The sequence below is a fragment of the Castanea sativa genome, chromosome 1, assembly GCF_040712315.1.
Source record: "Castanea sativa cultivar Marrone di Chiusa Pesio chromosome 1, ASM4071231v1".
NCBI lineage: Eukaryota > Viridiplantae > Streptophyta > Magnoliopsida > Fagales > Fagaceae > Castanea > Castanea sativa.
The window spans coordinates 22,098,459-22,102,877 of NC_134013.1; the positions used below are offsets into that span (position 1 = coordinate 22,098,459).

Consider the following 4,419-nt stretch of genomic DNA (forward strand, 5'->3'; position numbering starts at 1 on the left):
ACTTAATGCACAAATTATATAAATTATCTTGCAGTGGATCATTACAAAACAAAACTATATGAAGCCGAAATGACTAGAGATCGATATTGAGAACAACTACTTTATGGTGATATTGAGCATATATCTAGTTTAGGCAAAGCATATTATAATCTTCTTTTCATTAAGCATATATGTGTTGTGCATGTTGCATTTATAAGGACAACAAATAGCATTTCTTGCTCATAAGCTAACAACTATTGGATATTCCAAAAGCATACAAAAGATGGAATTCAGATTTCCTAGTTATTCATCTTTTCAGGAATAATGAACTACATTCCCAGCTATTTAATATGCCCATAAGAAAATGTCTTTGGCTTATGCAGTGTCCCTTATCAACAACCATGCTTTGGCTTTTGTTCTTCTCTACCTTTCTTATTCAACCTTTGAGCTCCATGATGGATCCTATCACCTTCTCTTTCCCCTCATTCAATTCCAAAAGCTGCAGCAATGGATCGCTTATTTGCATGGGTTCAGTGACTGCAGGCGATGGATACTTGAGCATTACAACTGAGCTACAAAACCAGGCTAGCCGGGTTCTATATTCCCACCCCGTGCTTGCATGGCCAGCCAATATCTCAACCATTTTCACTGTTAGAATTTCTACCTTCCCGAATTCAACTGGTTCAGGAGATGGAATGGCGTTTATATTTGCACAAAATAATGATCCCTCGCCACCAAATAGCCAGGGCTTCTATCTTAGACTCCTTGATCGGTCAACCGAAGGTAAGTATATGGTAGAATAAAAAAAAACATATATTTTACTATTTTAATGTTTGTGTTTGCATTAATTTGGAATAGAAAAATACATCAAACAAGCCTAGAATTGATGGAAAGACGCCTAAAATTGATAAAAAGAACATGACAACTAGGTAAATAGGTCATAAAAAAGGAAAATATTCTTACACTTGTTATGTATTATACACTTGCATATGCAATATTCACAATTTCACATCCGTTCATATTTTTTTTATTTATTCTTAAGCATGTTTACATGTAACATACAAAATAAGAGTTGTGTACAAACGATATATACTAACGAATATGCAATAATCAATGCCAATTGGCATTCTCATACTAATTATTTGCGAGATTTTTTTAAGGATTTTTTAATTTTGGTACATTGTTTTTATTTCATTTAATGATAAAACTTAGTTGTATATATCAGGTCTTCCAATTAAATTCATATTCATATTGCATTGAATTTAATCTCCTCTTTTTACAATGTTTTTTTTATGTGTAAAACTTGGCTGCATTGAAAATGAAACACAAATAGTAGTGGGGGAAAAGTTTTAACTCCAAAATCTACTACTATGGATGAAAAACAAAAACCAATTCTTGACTTCATTATAGACCTGGAATTTAAGCATATACTAGCTCCCTAGAGACAACGAATTTGGAGGTTTATATCACAAGGAACTGAGCCATTTAATTCGTTAGGAAAAATCATTTGAAAACATATTTTAAAGTGTCAAATAAAATGGAATTGTAGGTGGTGTTGTTCGGCAGCTAGCTGTGGAGCTTGACACCTGCAAGAATGAATTTGATCTAGACGATAGCCATATTGGCATTGACACAACAAGCATGACAAATCCGGTTGCAGCAAAGAGTCTTGACAACACTAACATTAACCTCAAAAGTAGACAAGATATCAAGGTCCAAATTGACTACGATGGTTGGAAAAATATATTTCATATTTCACTAGGATATTCTGGGAATCCATTAGTGACTGTTCTCGAACAATCAATAATCATGTCTGACACAGTTCCAAACTCCGTCTTTGTGGGCTTTACGGCTTCAACGGGGCTCGTCTCAGAAAGTCATAAGGTCATTGATTGGGCATTCACATCAGTGCCATTGCCATTCCTTCCCACCAATAAAGGGTTTGAAAAAAAGGATAATATCAAGACCGTAGTGATCATTGTAACAACGAATTTCATGGTTTTGTTGGTTATATTGATCAGTTGAGTGTTTCTTCCATCTGTTTTAAGAAAACTAAGGAAGAAAAATCAGAGAGAACTGGATATAGAAAGTCGATCTAGGAATGCAGCAACTGCCCCTAAGATGTTTACGTACGAGCAGCTTTCAAAAGCTACTCGCAACTTCAGCAAGGAAAAGTTGTTGGGTAAGGGTGGATTCGGAAGTGTTTACGAAGGTATCATCTCGGTTCCTCCGAAAGTCATAGCTGTGAAGAAGATTTCGGCAACCTCAAAACAAGGTTTGTTCTACCTCTATTGCATTGTTTCTTGATTACATGCTTTTGTAAGTATTAGGATCTTCTCCCTTTGAAATGGATCAATCTCATGTTTACATTAAATATTATAAATCTAAAAATATATGTATCACACATTTAAATACACTATCGGATTTATAAAATAAAACATTAACTGTAAAATAGACTATCTCCAGAGGATTCTAACAAAATGCTACACCTTGAGTGGATCACATGTAATTTGAAACAATATTTATCTTGTAATATAGTTCCTTAATTTTTTGCAAATGATTCCTAAATTTGTTTTTGTGCATACGCTTTTTTTTTTTTTAAACTCTCTAAACTATAGGTGAAAGAGAGTACATGACAGAAACATGCACTATTGGACGAATGAGGCACAAAAATATTGTGCAACTCCAAGGTTGGTGTCATGAGGGAGAGAATCTGCTCCTAGTGTATGAATTTATGCCAAATGGTAGCCTAGACCGTTTCATAGGAAAGGAGTTTCTTGACTGGAGAACTGGGTACAAAATATTAACAGGGTTGGCCTCGGCATTACTGTACCTGCACGAAGAATGTGGTAACCCTGTGGTTCATCGAGACATTAAGCCTAACAATGTAATGTTAGATTCTGATTTTGATGCTCATCTTGGTGATTTTGGTCTCGCTAGAATGCTCCAAAATGATGCCTCAGTTACAACAACGCTAGCTGGGACTACAGGATATTTAGCACCAGAAATAGGCTTCATAGGAAAGGCTACCCCAGAATCTGATGTGTATAGCTTTGGCATGGTAGTAATCGAAGTTGTGTGTGGGAAAAGAGCAAAGGGTCTCATGGATGAACATAGTCTAGTAGACCACGTATGGAATTTATATGGGGAAAATGTATTGCTCGAGTGTGTGGACCAAAAGCTTGAAGGCAAATTTGATGAGGAGCAAGTGAAGAGGACATTGATTGTTGGGCTTGCATGTTTGCACCCAGATTCAATGTTCAGGCCCAAGATGAGAAAAGTGGTGAATATTCTTATGAACCCAAACGAGCCCATAATGAACTTACCAGGGAATCGACCTAGTGGAGTATACTTATTGGTCTCTTCTAATTCTTCTACTTCTACGTCCACAACCACTAATTTTGGCTCTAACAGTGGCTCTGCATTGCTTCAATCATCAATGGCATCGGTAGATGAGATTGAGGTCCAATATGACTTGCTGTGACATAGACATAATGAGGTCCAATAATGGCTCTTTTACAATTTACGCATAATATTTTTGTTTCCGCATGATCGATTCTCCATTGAAAGTATAGATCTGTACCTGGTAGAATTTGAATGTAAAACCTATGACTGTGTAATGCAAAGTTTCTTTAGATGTCAAAAGGATACAATCGCATTTTAGTGTCTCAAAGCCAAAAAATAAATAAATTTGAAAACAAAATTAAAGCATGCGTTTGCCGGGAGTCGAACCCGGGTCTATTGCTTGGAAGGCAATTATCCTAACCGTTGGACTACAAACGCACCTGTGATATGAGACAATACTTTTTCTAATATAACCAATTTTACTGGAATTTAAGAAAAGCCGGATTTAAAGGTGTTATTATCTACTCTGTAAACAAGACCCAAATAAAATCATGTGGGCTTCAAATGGCCGAACCCAAACTGCAATTTCCCCCCTTAGGATGCAATCCAAGCATTTTGTGAAATCAGTAATGCAAGGAAAAGATCTTTTTTTAACTAGTTCAAATGAAATTTTCTTCCACTCGCAAGAATAAAGGTAAACCCAAAAAAAATATATTGCATTAATCACAAAATAACAAAAATATTCCCAAAGAAGTAGCATAATTGATTTATGAAAACTTGTCCAATCCCAATCTAGCCAACTAAGATCGCGAGAGTGATTCCCACAGCGACTAAAAATAGCTGGAGTTGGAAAATTTTCATTTCTAAAGTTTGTGGCTAGATGATCACATTGTTAAGGTTTCAAATCGTGCTTACTTGTATAAAATTATCTTAAGAGATGGTCTTTTAAGATATTTTTCTCACAAAATATTTTGTGGAAGAAATGTCTCATATGACTATCTTGCTTACAACTATCTAAAATGGGGAGCTACAACTCATAAAAGCCAAGAGTATGAATGACTTATCATTTAGATATTCAACATGATGAACTCATTA

The 4,419-nt window shown here is 35.4% G+C and overlaps 1 non-coding gene and 1 pseudogene across 1 annotated transcript; one reads left to right on the forward strand and one right to left on the reverse strand.

Moving 5' to 3' along the window:
- The first annotated feature begins 329 nt into the window (after positions 1-329).
- Positions 330-3,463, forward strand: LOC142622684 (L-type lectin-domain containing receptor kinase IX.1-like; annotated as a pseudogene).
- Positions 3,464-3,690: 227 nt separating this feature from the next.
- On the reverse strand, positions 3,691-3,762 carry TRNAG-UCC (transfer RNA glycine (anticodon UCC)). Its single transcript has one exon. It is a non-coding gene; the product is annotated as a tRNA-Gly (tRNA).
- Between the last annotated feature and the right edge of the window lie 657 nt (positions 3,763-4,419).